The sequence below is a fragment of the Palaemon carinicauda genome, chromosome 43, assembly GCF_036898095.1.
Source record: "Palaemon carinicauda isolate YSFRI2023 chromosome 43, ASM3689809v2, whole genome shotgun sequence".
Lineage (NCBI taxonomy): Eukaryota > Metazoa > Arthropoda > Malacostraca > Decapoda > Palaemonidae > Palaemon > Palaemon carinicauda.
The window spans coordinates 53084882-53103594 of record NC_090767.1 but is presented as its reverse complement, the minus strand read 5'-3'; the positions used below and the strand labels follow the sequence as shown (position 1 = coordinate 53103594).

The following is an 18713-nucleotide window of genomic DNA, read 5'->3' as shown; positions in this document are numbered from 1 at the left end:
TGCCTCATTTATACCCTATTTGTATTCGTTGGTTTTGCACCTGATTACTATTACTATATTTGTAAATTTTTGGGCTCAAGCCATGGCGTCCTGATGGAAGGATCCTTTTTGGTAGCTTCCTTGGGTAATCACTACTAGGATTTTCCCAGAGAATTAAACCACAGGTTATCACAGAATTCTAACTTCTGGAGCGAGTATCCTAAGGGTTTCCCCTTAAGACATCGTGTATCAACAGGGGACACGCATGTATAAACGTGCCACATAGCTATCTGCACCCCATATAGAGTTAACGCTTCAATATGGCGGACAGGGAGTGGCTGGGAGCTGAGCCGCAGCCAATCTAGACGTGGCGATATCGGTACTCGCGATGTAAACAGACGGACGCCATTGCTTTTGATGACGTCACGTCCGTCCTCATTCCTTTGCTAGTAGCTCGCTCGCTTGGACGTATTTTTCCCTTTGTGCGACTTTATCTACTTGCATCCTCGCTATGTCTCAACCTTCAGCTTCACCTTCTTCTGGAAAGTTGAGTACAAAGGTTTAGGTATTGTTTAAATAAGCTCTGGCCTTAAAGTAAATCTTACTTTTCGAGATATTTGCATAATTGTGGCAGAGCTTTGCCAGACCGGTCAGCGCCATTTTATGACGCTGCTGTTGCTTGCATGCCTTATTTAGTTAGCCGCAACAGCCTTACCGGTATATAAATTACTAATCAGCACTATTAGTTATTTAGTCTTCATAGCTAGGAACTTTATATCGTGTTTTTGACGCATTAGTTAGGGTCTTCGCTGACCCCATACCAGTAGGCTTTGATTAGCCCCTAGGCCAGTGAGCCTATACCAGTGTTAATGCATGATATTTCAGTGATCCTAGTGTTAGTTATGAAGATTTTGGCATTATTTTACAATACCATTGACAGTGATGCAAGTGTTTTTCGCATTCAGGGACCATATAGGGGGTAGGTTATCTTGAGTGCCTTGCTAACCTAACCTTATGATAGGACCCCTATATGCTCTCTTCATCCCTAGCCCTAGGGCTTCCCTCTGGTAATCTTGTATCCTATTACATGTGATAGGACAAGACTCCTCAGAGTACTGTATCGCCTCCCCACCTAAGGGAATGACCCCTCCCTTAGTGTTGCGGACCTTAAAGGTAGGATCACCTCCTTTAAGCTGAATCGGTCCTTGACCTTTTCCTTGCGATACGTCTTCTCCCTTCCTTGATTAGGGTCTAACAACCCTAATCCAGGTTAGGTTGGGAGGGCTGGTTTATGTACCTTGCTGAAATATACGCGTGCACCGTTTTTCAGTTGGTCCACCTACTATAGGTTAGGGTGAGCATCTCCCTTCCTAGGTGGCCGCTCTGGTGCATAACCCATCCTTTCTTATAAGAAGACCCTTTCCCCCCCCCAACCTATCTCTTGCCTAGCCTAACCTACCAGTAGGTTAGGCTTCATATGTCCCCTGTCCTACACTCCACCCTAGGCTGGAGTGCTGGACCCCGTGGTGCTCCCAGTGTTGTCCGCTCTGATACATAGACCCTCCATAGTGCTATGGAGTCAGTTATCATTTGGTCGACATGAAGAGTCTCCACCCCTTCTTTGGGTACACCCTGTCCTCTCTTGGACTGCCTTAGCCCCCGGCCATTGCGGCCCCTGCTTAGGATGATAGATTCACCTCTATCATGGTGGTACCTTTTCCAGAGGTGTCTTGACTAGGCTAGTACAGCCTTGCCATCCCACCTCCATCTTTGGTGCTTGTCCCTTGCCGCCTCTACCCCGGCATTACCGCCGCTACGGGTGACTTCCTTATCCTTGCCGCCTTCCCCCGAGTGCCGGGGATCGCCGCCGGCCGCCGGCTTACCGCCGTGGTCTCTCCATTCCCTCATAGCCTCGGCACACTGCCGACCCCTCCCGGAGTGCCGGCACTAGCAGCCGGCCCCCGGCCCCGGCTATGCTCCTTTATCCTTACCCCTGTCACCCTCCGACTGCCTCCGGCTGCCGGAACCGCCGCTCCTTGCCGGCGGCCGCCGCTACCGGCTGCCGCCACCCTGGCTTCTTTTGACCATAGAATGATCATTCTTGAATGCCAGAAACTCTGCTCGAGCGGCTTCCGGCGTGCCGGGGGTATGCCGGACCCGTCCGGAGGCGGCAAGATGCCTTGCACCCCTTCTCTCAGCTATCTTTACTAGCGATAGCTCCTAAAAACCGCACCTAGACGGCTTGTTAACGCAGACAAACTGGTACGGAATCGTACATTTTGTTCAGTTTTCACTCTGTCTTCTTGCGTGTTTCATCTTTCCAGCACGCTACGTGTAATTGGCACGTCTGGTTGCCGGAACCTTACTAGGATCTCATGATCCCCAGACTTTCTTGATAAGATTTCAAGCCTAGTCTATAATATGGTAATTCTAAATGGAATTCCCATTATCAAGACACCTTCCATGGAGGCCTACGGCCACCTGGGACTGTCTGATGCTACGGCAACCAGCCGGGCGGGTTACACGAGGCATGCGTCTGTCTCCTTTCACCCACCCTTCTGTGCATCACAATTAACTTATGTTAATATTAACTTGTTAATAATTAACTTTATATACGAGCCATATTATGACTCTACAATACTCATCGTCTCTTTCCTTTACAGGAGGAGTACGTCAAGTGTGACCACGACTTCTGCGCGGTCCGTCGGCCACACTTCTATGGACACACGGCGTGTAGGACACACGCCTCTTGTGCTCACAAGAGAGGGGATCTCAAGTACTGGGGCCCCACCACCTGTTCGGTCTGCCAAGAATGCCTACAGAAAGCATTCTATGATCCTCCCTCAGCGGAGATTCGGGACACTGCTCGGGACAACCTACGCAAGTGGGTACGTGGCTTTCAAAAGAACGCCACTGGACCATACCTAGCCACAGAAGAAATGAGGTCTTTGCTGTTCCCAAAGGTCTCACCAGACTCAGTGGTCCCAGTCGAACAGATCCCCGTCGTCCAGATCACAGTGGAACCTGATACTGTCATGGCTCAGTCCATGAATGATTGTCACCTGGATTCAGAACATGATGAACACATGTCAGAGATCTCGGAGGACACCGAGAAAACCCTTATGGCCCAGGGTGAAGGGGAGGATGATGAAGAAGAGGACCGGGTAGTATATACCGAGTCCGATAAGGAGGATGCCCCTCCCTCCATCCCCCCTCCTACTCCTACACCGACGGAAGTGTCTCTCCCGTCTACGTCCTCCACCACGACTCCTCTACCTACGGCACAGGATATGATTCGGCTCATTGAATCCGTGATGGAGCAGAAGCTCCAAGAAACTCACAAGATCATTCGGTCGATGGGAGGTTCCGAGGAATCTCGCAAAATCTCCATCAAGGACCTCCCCGCATGCTCGAGCGACAATCCGTGGCGGTTCGCCGAGCATATGGTCATCGCTGATGACAAGATCTTCGTCAGCGATAAGATCGGTTCCATACCCCTGGAAGAAGTGGAGTTCTTCCCCCGCTTTGAGGCGTATCCGGAACCAAGCTAAACGAACACCTCCTTCGTAGGGAACAGGAAACGAAGGAGAGGCTGGCAGCATCTCTCACTCTCCAGGTCCTGATGGACGTAATGGCTGGTGACACCAGAGTCCCTGACCATTACATGGTCCTTGCCAAATCTCATATGGCAACCTTAGTCAAGGATCTGTACCATTTCATGCGAGCTCGTAGAGCCTGCAGAGAATTCGTGTTCTCCAGTGCCACTGTCAGACACGAACCCCGGAAACTAATTGCCTCCAACATCTGGGGCAAGTACCTCTTCCCGTCTGATCTAGTGAAAGAGATCACAGACAAGGCCGCATCTGAGAACAGGAACCTTCTCAACAAATGGGACATGTCTAGGAAGAGAAAGCCCTCTCAGGATGACGGTCCTCAGCCTAAGAGGAAGCAGTCGAAGCATAGACCCCAGCAACGTCAGCACAGACGTCAGTTTCCGGCACCCGCTACTCCCCAAGTGGCCGCTCAGCCGCCACAGACCTTTCAGTTGGTCCCACAGCCGGTTTTGTCCTCATCACCGGCCTTCAACCCCGCCTTCGAGCAGCACTCCACTACCTTTCGTCCCAAGGGTAGAAGCTCAGGCAGGGGTTCCGGCAGAGATTCCTCTCGCCGGCCCTCCAGAGGCAGAGGAGGACAGGGAGCTAGCGGTCGAGGCAGCAAGTCCTCGGGACCCCAGAAGCAATGAAGTGCTTCCTGTGGGAGGAAGACTCCGCCACTTCCAGGATCGCTGGACCTTCGACTCCTGGGCACACAGCATCATCAAGAAAGGTCTGGGCTGGAGCTGGGCGCAACCACCCCCAACCTTCCGGCAATTCTTCCAACGTTCAACCCCCCTCCTGGAAGAATATGTGCTAGACCTCTTGAACAAGAAGGTGATAAGAAGGGTGAAGTCCACAAGGTTCCAAGGGAGACTGTTTTGTGTTCCCAAGAAAGACTCAGACAGACTCAGAGTCATTCTGGACTTATCCCCCCTCAACGTATTCATATCGAACAACAAGTTCAAGATGCTGACTCTTCAACAGATCAGAACCCTCCTGCCTCGAGGGTCTTTCACGGTCTCGATAGACCTGGCGGACGCATACTGGCACATACCAATGAACCATCACGCTTCCTCCTACCTAGGATTCCGACTCCAACGGAAAAGCTATGCCTTCCGGGCCATGCCCTTCGGACTCAACGTGGCCCCTCGGATATTCACAAAGCTAGCGGACGCAGTAGTACAACAGCTCCGCATCCGAAACGTCCAGGTGATGGCCTACCTCGACGACTGGCTAGTGTGGGCGCCCTCGCCCGAGGATTGTATAGAATCCTGCAGAAAAGTTACCCAGTTTCTCGAACACCTGGGATTCCAGATAAACGCGAAAAAGTCTCGTCTATCTCCAGCTCAGAAGTTCCAATGGTTAGGCATCCACTGGAATCTTCAGTCACACCGCCTTTCCATTCCAGCAAAGAAAAGGAAGGAAATAGCAGGGTCTGTCAAGCGACTGTTAGAATCCAAACGGATCTCGAGACGCCAGCAGGAACAAGTTCTAGGCTCTCTACAGTTCGCCTCGATCACAAACCCAGTGCTCCGTGCACAGCTAAAGGATGCAGCGGGAGTCTGGAGACGTTCCGCATCCATCGCTCGAAGAGACCTCAAGAGACGGCTCCCAAGCAGACTTCGACTTCTTCTAAAGCCGTGGTCAGAAGCGAGGGCCCTAAAAAGGTCCCTTCCTCTCCAACACCCACCTCCATCTCTCAACATCCATACGGATGCTTCGTTGGAGGGTTGGGGAGGTCACTCCCACCAAAAACAGGCTCAAGGCACTTGGTCTCCCCTATTCAAGACGTTTCACATCAACATCTTGGAGGCCATGGCGGTTCTTCTGACGCTGAAGAAACTCTCCCCGCCCCCGTCGATACACATTCGCCTGACCCTGGACAGCTCTGTGGTAGTGCGTTGTCTCAATCGCCAGGGCTCAAGATCGCCCAAGATAAATCAGGTGCTCCTGACAATCTTCCGTCTGGCAGAAAGGAAGAAATGGCACCTGTCTGCAGTTCACCTACAAGGATTCCGCAATGTGACAGCGGATGCTCTATCTCGGACAAACCCGATAGAGTCGGAATGGTCTCTAGACGCAAGATCATTCTCCTTCATTTCTCACAGAGTCCCAGAACTCCAGATCGACCTCTTCGCAACGAGCGACAACCATCAACTTCCTCGATATGTAGCCCCGTACGAGGACCCCAAAGCGGAAGCGGTGGACGCCATGACCTTGGATTGGAACAGATGGGCCAAGATTTACCTGTTCCCTCCCACCAATCTTCTGCTGAAAGTCCTCTCCAAATTGAGAACCTTCAAAGGGACAGCAGCTCTAGTGGCTCCCAAGTGGCCCCGCAGCAACTGGTACCCCTTGATCCTGGAGATGCAGCCAACGCTGATCCCCCTCCCGGACCCAGTTCTCTCCCAGCAAATACAGAAGTCGACTGTCTTCGCTTCATCATCGAAAATCAAGGACCTTCATCTCATGATTTTCTCACCCTAGCCGCTAAGAAAAGGTTTGGGATTTCGAAGAAGAGTCTAGACTTCCTCGAGGAATACAAGACCGAATCCACGAGAAGGCAATACGAATCGTCTTGGAGGAAATGGGTCTCCTTCGTCAAGGCAAAGAACCCCTCGAAAATCACCATAAATTTTTGCATGTCCTTCTTCATTCACCTTCATGGACAAGGCTTGGCAGCCAACACGATTTCTACTTGCAAATCGGCCTTGACTAGACCTTTGTCATACGCCTTCCAAATAGATCTGTCTAGCGACATCTTCAACAAACTACCGAAGGCCTGTGCCCGTTTACGACCGGCACCTCCTCCGAGACCAATCACTTGGTCTCTAGACAAAGTTCTCCACTTCGCCTCCAACTTGGACAATGATTCATGCCCTCTCAAGGACCTGACTCAGAAAGTTATATTTCTCTTCGCTCTAGCTTCGGGAGCCCGAGTCAGCGAAATAGTGGCACTATCTAGAGAAGAGGGACATATCGTTTTCAACGATTCAGGAGACCTCTCCCTCTTCCCTGATCCGACGTTTCTCGCAAAGAACGAATTACCTACCAAACGATGGGGCCCGTGGAGGATATGCCCCTTGAAGGAAGATGCCTCTCTATGTCCAGTAGAGAGCCTTAAGGTCTATCTTCATAGAACTTCAAACTTTGGTGGAGGCCAACTCTTCAAAGGAGAAACATCGGGCAGCGACCTGTCACTGAAACAATTGAGAGCAAAAATCACCTACTTCATTCGCAGAGCGGATCCAGACAGTACACCCGCTGGTCATGATCCTGGGAAAGTCGCTTCGTCTCTGAATTTCTTTCAGAGTATGGATTTCGAAAGCCTCAAGAACTATACAGGCTGGAAATCCTCGCGTGTTTTCTTTAAACATTATGCGAAACAAGTGCACGAAGTGAAACATTTTGTGGTAGCCGCAGGTAGTGTTATGAAACCTGCTCTGAACTCTGCTTAGAACAGTGAGTTATTAGGGACTCTAACTCGTCGGGTGCCTATGTTGACCCTCAAGTGATACGTAGTGAAGCAGAAACCACCTTGTGTTTTCTTTAACTGTTCTTACCTCAGGTGAAATGTCATAGTAGATTACCACATGAGTGCTACATGCCACGTGCATGACGTGTGTTACATAAAGACTAACGTTCCGTAGAACGAGTGCCTACTAATACTTTATTCTTCCCTTTCAGACTCAAGAGCACGCCTTTATGACTATGTACATTTTTATCAATGTAAATGTTTTTTACTAATTATTGCATGACATGTATTGATTTACCTGCAATTATATAATAAAATGTCTATTTTATTACTTGTGCGTCTCCCTTGCTCCTTTCTTACTATGAAATATACTAATTGTCATAGTTTTATTACCCTTCATTCTTGGTTAAGGAAAATGCCAGGATTTACTCCGGGCATTTATTTATATAGAGCAAGTAAGTTTCCTTAGCGAATACTTACTAATTATGAAGATGAGTCAACTCCATGCACGAAGTGTACAACCACCACTTCTTCAAGTTTGTTTCGACGCGAATACCAAATCGCTCTGACTTATCTTATGGATCTCATTGTTCCTTCAGCCTATATGAATAGCCTTCCCATGACCACTTTGATCTCAGCATAGCCCGTGGGGACTTCCATGCCAGGGGGGCAGGAAGGCAACTGCCTCACGGTAGCTCTAGTATAGACCACTATGCTCTCGGCTCAATGTTTTAGCACTCACTTATAAAGGGGAAAAAGTCTACCACGATACACTAATTCTCTGGTACTCTTCCATCAGGACGACATGGCTTGAGCCCAAAAAACGGATTTTGAGCGAAGCGAAAAATCTATTTTTGGGTGAGATAGCCATGGCGTCCTGATGGACCCACCCTGTCTGTTATCAGGTCCCGCCCTGCGCCGCTGTATCATGGTGATGAGCGAGCTCCAGACTTTCGGAATGAGGACGGACGTGACGTCATCAAAAGCAATGGCGTCCGTCTGTTTACATCGCGAGTACCGATATCGCCACGTCTAGATTGGCTGCGGCTCAGCTCCCAGCCACTCCCTGTCCGCCATATTGAAGCGTTAACTCTATATGGGGTGCAGATAGCTATGTGGCACGTTTATACATGCGTGTCCCTGTTGATACACGATGTCTTAAGGGGAAACCCTTAGGATACTCGCTCCAGAAGTTAGAATTCTGTGATAACCTGTGGTTTAATTCTCTGGGAAAATCCTAGTAGTGATTACCCAAGGAAGCTACCAAAAAGGATCCTTCCATCAGGACGCCATGGCTATCTCACCCAAAAATAGATTTTTCGCTTCGCTCAAAATCCGTTTTTTGACCTCTGAGTATCTGTATATATCATCACTCACGGCATTATTATACCTTACCTTTTTTGACAATTGTTCTACCAAGTGGATCTATGTTCTTTTTAAGATACTCTTATAGCTGTTTTTGGCACTCATCTCTGATTAAAGCAACTTGTATTTCCCTTATGTTTATGTTTTTTCCTTTATTTTGCAAGTTTGGTGACATTTCTCTTGTATATATTCACTGACCGGCACAGGTTCAAGCCCAGAAAAGGGATTTTGACGTAGGAAAAATCTATTTCTGGGCGAGGGACCTGTGCCGCCCAGTGAACCCTCCCAGCTCCTCTCCCTTGGAGTCCCCAAACTTTGGGTGCTAAGGAGTTGGGTTCTGAGCGGATGCAGAGTTGCTGGTGCCGAGTGAGGTTGAACGGCTCTCCTCTATTGGGGTCTTTGTCGTGGATAAATCTAAATAGTGCGGGACCTCTGGATTATACGCCCAATTCTATACCGACACCAATAGGTGAGCGAGCTAGTTAACCTAGCACTCCATTACATTTTTTCTCTGGTATATTTAGCAGTAAATTACCTAAGAATAAGTGCTAATAGGAGCTTATTCACTGGGCGGCACAGGTCCCTCGCCCAGAAATAGATTTTTCCTACGTCAAAATCCCTTTTTTAAACTGCTCTAACAGCCTTAATTTTCATCATAGAGAGGTCAGATTGGTCTCATTCTTTTGGAAAACGCCTGAAGTTTCTCAAAAAGTTATCAAAAATATGAAAAAAAAAAAATGTAAATAGCAGTTTTTTGCAAGGATGTCCCAGTACGTCCATTGGGGTAAAGGGATGAGTTTTGTGAAACGTACCAGTACGTCCATGGGGGGGGGTAAAAGGGATAACCTATCCAAAAAATTTGAAAAATATATTTGTTCCGTAACCGAAATACAAACCACGCTATTTACATTGGGTTTACCTTTTAGCGTAGCTGAAATGGCGAGCCATTAGAATTTAAAGTGGGTGTATTACCCCCGCGCTAGTTAGCGGGGGGGTGGGGGAGTGGTAGCTAGCTACCCCTCCCCCCCTCACACACCGGTGAACTGCTTTCACTTCCACTTTCACTTTTGGCTCGGACATGGACAGACGTCTGTGTCTTTGTCCTTGCTTGGCAGCCATTGTTTGTTTTGTCTTTACTTAATCACTTACTTTTCTTTTACTCAATATATATGTAAACATTTTTTCGTGTTTATGTATATATTTGAGTATAGAAATCAGTAAGTTTCTTTTTCAGAGATTGTGCTTTTGTGTGTAGTGTACGATATCTCCGTGGAGCCCTCGGCAGTTAGGCCACCATGGTGTAATTTCATGGGTCGCGATCGAGTTTGACTTCGGTCTTTCTCTCTCTCTCTCTCTTTGAGGTCGTTCACCCTTTTATTACATTACTTTTACTACGTCTGAGTAGCTTCCTTCCCGTGTGGGTGGGGTTGCTACGCCGTACGTTTTGTCTCAATTAGTTTATGAATCTAATTGTATTTGTTGATTTTTCAGCTTTGTAGAACGATTCCTTTCGGGGTTTTCGTTCTTTCTTTAGTGTTCATTCATTTTTAAATTACATAATTACATAGTTACATAATTATAATTGTTATAATTCTGTGTTGGTTACAGCTCTCCTTCCATGAGTGTAAGTGGTTGTGAGGGCACGTGCCTGTTGTGTAATTCTTGTGTTCCTTTCCCTCGGGATTCCTCTTCGGAGCCTTCCCGGGGGAATGAATGTCAACTAATGATTTTTGTTTTTATTTTTCACAGTTACCGATCTAGTTTGTTTCTGTAATGTGACAACGGAGTGAGCTGTCTTGTTGAGGCCTGGGGATTCGGCTGTTGCTGCCTCCCCTATAGATCGTCAGGGGCTTGTCTCCTTCTCCTGGAAGTCCTCCCGTGACGATTGATAGCTCTCCAGTTCATTTTAGAACACTCAGGAGGCTCGCCTCCTTGGGTGGGTAGCTTTCCTTCCGAGGGAAGTTTTCCTGTCCAGGCTTGAGTTTTTTCTTCCTTGGGGGGTTCTTCTCTTGCCTTTTTTTTTTCGTGCGACTATGCTCTTGGTGCTGAGCGGTCGCACCTGCAGTTACGCTCAAGGGGCTGGGCAACTGCAGGAGCCCCTCTTCGGAGGATTGCTCTTTTTAGGTCACTGGCTGACCCGTCTCTTCTACGAAGTTTCTCTCTTGCGTTCGCGAGAGAGTACTCTCTTAGAGACTCCTCTTCAGAGGACTCTTCTGCTGTTGTTGCTGTTGGCCGCCTTTGCCGTAAGGCTCACCGTCCACTACGTCGTAAGGGCCTCCCATCTCCCTATAAGGGTGCTAAGAGTCACCTTTTTGAATCTCCGTATGCAGCCTGCAACTCCTTCTTCTTGACATTCCGCCCCTGGTGCAGATGGACAGCAGTCTGACCTCGTCTTCCGACGGGCAACGGTCTTCCGATGCGGTCTTCCAACGGACAACGGTTCCTTCGGGGCAAAGGGTTGCCTCCCACGGGGGGTGCTTCCCTTGCATGTCAGGGTTCCCCTGCGCGCCCTTCTGCAGTGTTTTCTCCTGCTCAGTGTTAGCACACAGGCGCGCTCTTGCTCAGTGTTAGCGCTCTCCTCATCAGCGTTTTCCGGATCGCCAACGCTCTCCTGTTTGTCAGCGCTCTCCTGATGATCGTCGCTGCTGTTCCTGTTGGTTCCTGTTACGCGCCATGTGCGCCCACGTTCGTCCGCGCAATCTAGAACTTCGGTTCAGGTCTTGGACAAGGACTCTTCTTCTACGCACAGGATTCCACGCATTGCCTTCTGCTCGCCAGCGATCACCAGCTTGCCAGCGACCACAGACACGTCAACGTTCGCCTGCTCGTCAGCGATCTCCTGCGTGTCAACGATCGCCATCGATCCGCCACGCGTGTCAGGTCCCCTGGACACCATCAGTAGCGATCTAGCGCTCTCCTGCTGTGGGCCACGATCTCCTGTAGCTGAGTCTTTCCGTAGATCTTCCTCCTGCTCGCCAGCGCTCACCTTTACTTCTGTCCTTCTGTGCGCCAGCTTTCTTTAATCGCCAGCGCACATCTGCGCGCCCTTTCCTGCCACGCACCTATGGGCGCCAACGGTTTTTCCTGACCGTCCAGGATCGCCTGATTAACAGCTTGCTTCAGCGCTCACCTTCCTGATGCACCTGCGCGCCTTCTGTTTAGCGCAATGCGCGCTAACCATCCCTAATCTCTTACGCGTTAGCGATCGCCTACTCGCCCGCGCGATTCTTTGCCTGCACGCTAGCGTTTTGTTAACGCACCACCGCTCGCCAACGCGCCGTCGCTCGCCAACGCGCCGTCGCTCGCCAACGCGCCGTCGCTCGCCAACGCGCCGTCGCTCGCCAACGCGCCATCGCTCGCCAACGCACCTTCGCTCGCCAAGATGCGCCATTCCTCGTCAACGCGCCATCGCCCGCCTACGCGCCATTCCTCGTCAACGCGCCATCGCCCGCCTACGCGCCATTCCTCGTCAACGCGCCATCGCCCGCCTACGCGCCATCGGTCTCCTGACCGCCTGCGCTCACCCGCGCGCCCACGTGCCTGTGCAACCACACGCCCACGTGCCCGCGCTCCTACGCGCATGCGCTCCAATGTTCGCCCGCGCGCGCGAACCAACAGTATTCCATTGCGCGGACCAACGGTGTTCCGTCACGCGAACCAACGGTGTTCCGTCACGCGAACCAACGGTGTTCCGTCGCGCGAACCGTCCATCGCGCGAATGTCGGCTCGATTCCTGCAGTATCCATTGCTCGCCGACCACCAGCTCTCGCCCTTCCTACCACGCTCGCCCTCCTTCTGCGCTCCCTCGCGCACTTTCGTCTGCGCTCCTGCTTGCCCGCGCATGGGCGCTTCCACGTTCGGCCACGCGCAAACCATTGATTTACCTTCGCGCGAGCGCCAGGGCGATTGCGACCACCAGGGTTTCGCAACATGGCCAGCCTGGCGAGTCTTCTGGAGCGTATTTCCAGAACACGGTCTTCACCCCGTAAACGCAGAGCATGGCACATGCAAGAGCAGGAAGAATCTTCAGGGAGGTCTGAGCAACATTCTTTTTTCCAGAACTTGGGTTAGCCCTTCCTCGTCATTCCCTGGAAGGGTCTTGCCAGGGAGCTTTCCGTTCGAGATTTCTCCGTCGGGCAAGGGGTGACTGGTTTACCCCTTCCTCTTCTCCATCTCGTGGAAGGGGCTTACCAGGTCCTTTCCCTCCTCGGTTGAGACCCGAGGTTTTGTACAAGGAAGCTCCAGGAAGGTCATGGGTACTTTCCGCCTCTCGGGCTCAAGCACCTTGGCGTTTCATCGCCAAGTTTCGAACTTGCGGGCAAGCTCGAGGTTGGACCATCTAGACGCAGTGACCGAGGGCTTCCTCTCGGGTGTCTCCTCCATGGATGTCGACAAGCTCAGACACTCTTCCATCCTTGGGAAGAGCTTGTTTGTGCCCAAGGACAGGGACATGGACAGCGGTTGTGCGGAGGAAGTCGACTTCCATTTTCACTCCTCCAAGGCGCTTTCGTCCAGACCCTGCAGGCCTCCAGCGCCTCTTCTTTCAGCCTCGTCGGCCTAAGTTATCGGACCGGCTACGGCAGCTAAGACAAGGTGTCCAATAGCAGTCCCCTCCTGTCAGGAACAGGTAGTACGGGAACTCTCCTGGTGGGGCATAATCCTAGAGGGAGCGGCAGAGTTCACAAACTCTAGGATTGGCAACCCCCCCTTGCAGGTCTCACGCTGGGAGGATGCCTAAGGTTACTCATCCGGATAACAGCTTCCCGATGCCGATTCCTGCACGATCTCTGTGATCAGCCAAGGATATCGCGCCTCGCTCTTACCATCTCTCCGTCTCTGTCAGCGAATTCAGTGTCACTGAACCTCTATGCCATGGGGTCGGCAAGAGTTTTTGCCCGTTTGGGCAGAATGATCCATGCCTTAGGAGAAGGTCCTCCATAGGATCGTCGACGGCTTCACCCCCCGGCTTCTTCAGTCGATCCTTTCTCGTAGGAAAGCATCTGAGACGGGAATTCCGTAGTCGACCTCTCAGCTCTGTTCAAGTTTGTCGAACAAACTTCGTCCAGCGTGGAACAGCAGAATCGATCAGACTGGTAACGAGGCGGCAGGACTCCTTAGGCCCTGGATCGGAAGGACGGGTACTTCCAGTTTCCATTCCATCCATCTTCCAGGAAGCTCTTGGAATTCAGCCTAGTCTTAAGATGCGGTGTGGCAATCCCGCCGCGGCATCGCAGGTTTTTCCCCAAAGAACTCTCCCTGCTTTCCTCATGGCCGCTCAGATGCAGGCTTCCACCTCCTTCGCCTTTTGGAGGTCTGGTCAACTCCGGTAGGCTCGGGTTCGACCTTCTTCAACGCCGGGACAAGCTTCCGGGTCCTTACCATGAGTGAGGGATCATGGTAATTTGCTAGGAGCCTTCTCTACTTATGCCTCAACATCTGGGGTATCTAGCCATGATATTGAGTCAACGGCCTTACCACGTTGGAAACACCGCTTCTCGTCCGATCAGCGAAGTTAAGCAACGTTGGGCTGGTCAGTACTTGGATGGGTGACCGCCTGGGTACGCCAGATGCTGTTTCCTCCTTCTCCGAGCCTTCCCTTCAGTTGACTGTGGCAAGGCTGAGGAGAGTTGCAGTACCTGTTCTCAGTCAAGCAGAGCTTTCAGCCCTACCTTGGAACGTTTCCTGAGTCTCTTTTCCTCATTGACCCGTCTAAAGTCCCGAACGGTCGCCTCAGGATAAGTTCCCTGTGAGGCGGCCCAAGTTCCGGTGGTATCAAAGCAACGGTTAACCGGACTTTCTGGCCCCTAGGGGACTAGCGGGACGTTTAGACCTGCAATGGGTGTTGACCTATGGAACCTCTTGATGGGAGTGGATATTCTCGTCCTGTCCCCACATTTTGATGCTGTTCTCGGACTCGTCAAAGAAAAGGGGGGCCGCATGTTCCGGTTCAGGCCTATGGCCAGGACCTGAAGGATACCTCTCCATCATTCAGGCAGGCTTAGGGGCCGTAGTCTGGCCCCTCTACAGATCCTACAGTTCCTGCCGAGTCGCTCCGTGCGCGACGACTTCATGGTACTGGCGTATTCCAACCAGCAAGGGACGTATTTTCATACCTTCGCATCTTGCAGTAGAGATACTGAGATGATCCGAGGTCCTCTCTATACCACTATCGGCTCGCTCATTCCGGGCACAGGAATGTTCTCACCGACTATCTGGGCAGAGCCTCACAGATAGAGGGTACCTGGGGGTCTTTGGCCTTTAGTAGCCAGCAAGTCCTGGCCTGGGGGACCTGATCGCGACAGCCTGGAACTTCAAGCTTCCGCTGTTCTTACCCTCCAGTCTCAGACCCCAAGACTCTTTGGCAAAATGCTTTCCGGTGATGGTGAGACAACATCGACGCCTGCGTCTTCCCACCAGTGTTGTCTGTTGAGAATGGGTCTCAACAAGACCAGGTTGTCTGTCAACCTTTCGATGGCCCTGAGAGCTCCACTGTGACTATACGCGAAACGGTTTCCGGACCCTCTGCTTCCCCTGACGGAACTCCCGGAAGAGCTTCTCCCACGGCACAGGCTACTCTAACAACCACACTACAACATCTTTCACGAGCCGTGGCATCGCTTCGGCTTCGTGCCTGGAGACACTACGCCGCCACCTCAAGAAGAGACAACCTGCTATAGTCGCGGAGCGGAGATCGCATCACCTGCGATAGTCATCCGCAGGGGTCTACCAGGCGAAGTGGAGAGTCTTCTGTGGTTGGTGTCGTGGGAGAGATACCTCTTCCCTTGAGGCCTCTTCTCCAGCAATAACGGACTTATTGCTTTTCGGCGGGAGGAAACTCCTTTCTGCTCTCAGCAATGAAGCCTGTCGCTCAGCCTTTCTCTGGCCTTCAGGCTGAAAGGAATAGACTTTTTCCTTCCCGCTGGACCTTTCTTCGCTCATGCGAAGCTGCGAACGTCCCTGCCCCCAGTCGTAGTGAGACCACCTCCATGGAGCATGGTTCGAACTTTTAGTCCCTTAAGAGATCTTCTCAAGAACCATTACGTCAGGCCCCTGATCGTATTCCGTCTTGGGGGACGGTGCTTCTGCTCACTCTGGCCTCGGCCAGAGTGAGCAGGAGTTATCTTTGGGAACTGCTGCAGTTTGTCCTCACGTGCAGCCAGGTTGGGAGCACAGGAAGGACACGGGTGAGTCTCCAGTATACCTCTTCAGCTCGGACTCAAGGACATTCATCTCGACCTGAATCCAGACCCTCCTCCGTCACTTCGCCCTACAGCACGATGTCGGATACATCGCAACGTCCCTCGCCTTCGAGTAGTATTACTCTGTGACGCAGGTACTACAAGCTGGAGTCTGGAAGCGTCTAATGTCCTTCGCAGACCGCTTCCTGCAGGACATGACCCACAGGAGTATCGATACGTTTCTATCGCTCTGTGGTGGCTACACAACAGCTGGTCTAACCTCAGGCTCCTTTTTGGACAGGTAGCAGAAGGTTGAGGGCATTGTTATCAGGATTTAGTCTGCATGAACGAAAGAAGTATGTCTGGCCCTTACTTCTTTCTTCATCGTCCCCTCTACTGGGGAAGTAGCATCCTGGTCTCTGCATAGCTGACCTCAAACCTCTGCAGGTAAACCATGCTTCCTTGTGTTCCGAGTATTGAGTCAATACTGTCGCGTCCCCCATACCCTGGCGAGGTGGTATTGGGAACGTCCTAACCCAGAGTTTCTTCTGGAACTCCAGGTCAACTGACTAGGACGGGTCACACTTCTTCCTTCACACAAGCTTATGTAGGCCACACGTTTCCTTGCGGAGCAAGGAACTTGTGAGGTGCAGGGACTCCTTTTCTCGAGTGCGACTCACTCGGATTTTGAGTCCCCGGGTAAAGCCAAAGCCAGTATGGCTGGGGACTTTCCACCCTTCCTAAGGGGTAAGTCACCCAATGTAAATAGCGTGGTTTGTATTTCGGTTACGGAACAAATGACAAATTCGGAGATAATTTGTATTTTTCCTAACCATATAAACCTTAGCTATTTACACATATTTGCCCGCCATCCCTGTCCCCCAAGACAAGTCCTACCTCTAAGATAAGTGAAGCAGTTCACCGGTGTGTGAGGGGGGAGGGGTAGCTAGCTACCACTCCCCTACCCCCCCCCCCCCCCGCTAACTAGCGCGGGGGTAATACACCCTCGTTAAATTCTAATGGCTCGCCATTTCAGCTACGCTAAAAGGTAAACCCTTTGTAAATAGCTAAGGTTTGTATGGTTAGGAAAAATACAAATTATCTCCGAATTTGTCATATTTCGATGATAATCATAAAGATATTATGATACAACAAAGTAAAACTGCAAGTGTTCTCTATTTTGGTATAACTTAATCGTGCGTTGGCTGTAGACGCATTGGTATGATATGTATAGCAATATGGGGTCCTTAGGCAAATAGGTGGTTTCTGTGGTGAGATGGTATTTATCCGTCTTGTTTGATGCGACGCGTAAACTATTAGAATACTGTAAGATAATAGTTACAGAGAAAGTGTGATTGGTTTATGTGTATTATTTGTGTTTTGAACATTTCTGGGGACAATAACTAGCAGAAACCCATATTTGCTTATTTATGGTGGGTCGACTACCACAACTAAAAACTTGAAACGCCTTTGAACACACCCTATATCAGTGTAGCGGTGTTACGACCAACCCCCTTACCCAAGTATATTTATGGGTATATTTGTCCCCGGAAATAACGCTATTTAATCATTGGTCTTTGTGCTGCTGTGTCTTGCATCTCTCTCTTAATTTATTATCTTCCTCCTCCTTGGTTCTACCCATTTGTGTGGCCGAGTATTTTGCCATTACAAGAGCTGCTTACCAGAGCTAAAGTCTCCCTTCTACCCTTACCAAGTGGAAAGTAGCCACTGAACAATTACAATGCAGTAGTTAACAACTTGAGTGAAGAAGAATTTTCTGGTTATCTTCAGTGTTGTCGGGTGTGTGAGGGAAGAGGAGAACGTGTAAAGTATAGGCTAGACTATTTGGTGTAAGTGTAGGCAAAGGAAAAAGCCGTAACCAGAGGTGAATCCATTATAGTACAGTACTATTAAGCCAGTTAAAGGGACCCAATAATGCTAGCAGTAGTATCTCAACGGGCAGCTGCTGGCTTGCCAGTCATTAGCGGGGAAGCATCACATCCTGCTCGCTCACTATAACTCTACTTTGATTTCAGCAGTCGGTGGAGACAAAGCCCTGTCCCCACTGGGTTGAAACTGGACAAATTCCAGCTTTACGCTTGGTCTCTGTTCCCGGTATGAGGATATACAATAGTGTCTTGGGAATTATTATTATTACTACCGGTACTTGCTAAGCTACAACCCTAGTTGGAAGAGCAGGATGCTCCAAGTCCAAGGGCTCCAACAGGGAAAAAATAGCCCAGTGAGGAAAGGAAATAAACTATAAGAGAACTAATATTTTGATAACAATAACAGCATTAAGATCATTCTTTCATGTATATATCATTATAACTTGAAAAAAAAAATCAAGAATAAGAGAAATAGTATATAATAGTGTGTCCAATTTTACCCTCAAGCAAGAAAACGCTACCCTAAGACAGTGGAAGACCCTAGAACAGGGGCTATGGCACTACCCAAGATATTGCTTTAGTCAAGAACTTGATTAATATTATCATGTTACCTTTAACGCCTTAGGCTGGCCAAGGGGGAAAGCTCATTCTCACCTTCTTGGAGTTAGACTTCTATGAAGTCTTAGGATCAGACGTCTTTCCTTCTGTGTCTATTTGCCAACCCTCCGTGGTTTTCTGACAGACACACATGAATAACACACATCCTAGTGAGTGCTGTTGATTCAACGTTTTCAGTCTCGCTTATCGGAAGCCAGTTGCTTTCCGAGTCTGGCGATCAACTCGCTTCCAGCAATTTGGTATGGTGATCAAATTGTTTCAGCGATTTGAATTCCTCTCAGTGTCCTCAGCTCACATTCAGGGGGAAGCTAGCATTTCACTTGAGAGAGATGCTTTAGCCAGGATCTTCCTCTGAGCCCGCCAACCCTCCGGGGTTTTATGGCAGATGCTGTCGCAAGCGTTTGCTGTTGTCCTGACCAGGTGGTTCAGAAGTGCAATAGCGAGTACTCAGTTCACAAATTATCCTCGCCGATCAGCTCACCTGGCTGGGTTGAGAGCCCGGCATCATAAGCTAGCACTCGGCTCGATCCCCATGGCTCGTGCACGCCCTTGCACAACTGAGATTGCTCTACCTGCTTTGGTAAAATTCACAAGCAAGGCTCACGTCTCCCAC

At 50.2% G+C, this 18713-nt stretch overlaps 1 long non-coding RNA gene and 1 pseudogene across 1 annotated transcript in view; both read left to right on the top strand.

Moving 5' to 3' along the window:
• LOC137633387 (uncharacterized) overlaps nt 1-18713 on the top strand; it is a 60952-nt gene that overhangs the window by 15886 nt on the left and 26353 nt on the right. The gene's annotated exons all lie outside the window — the stretch shown is intronic.
• On the top strand, nt 13877-13994 carry LOC137634076 (5S ribosomal RNA; annotated as a pseudogene).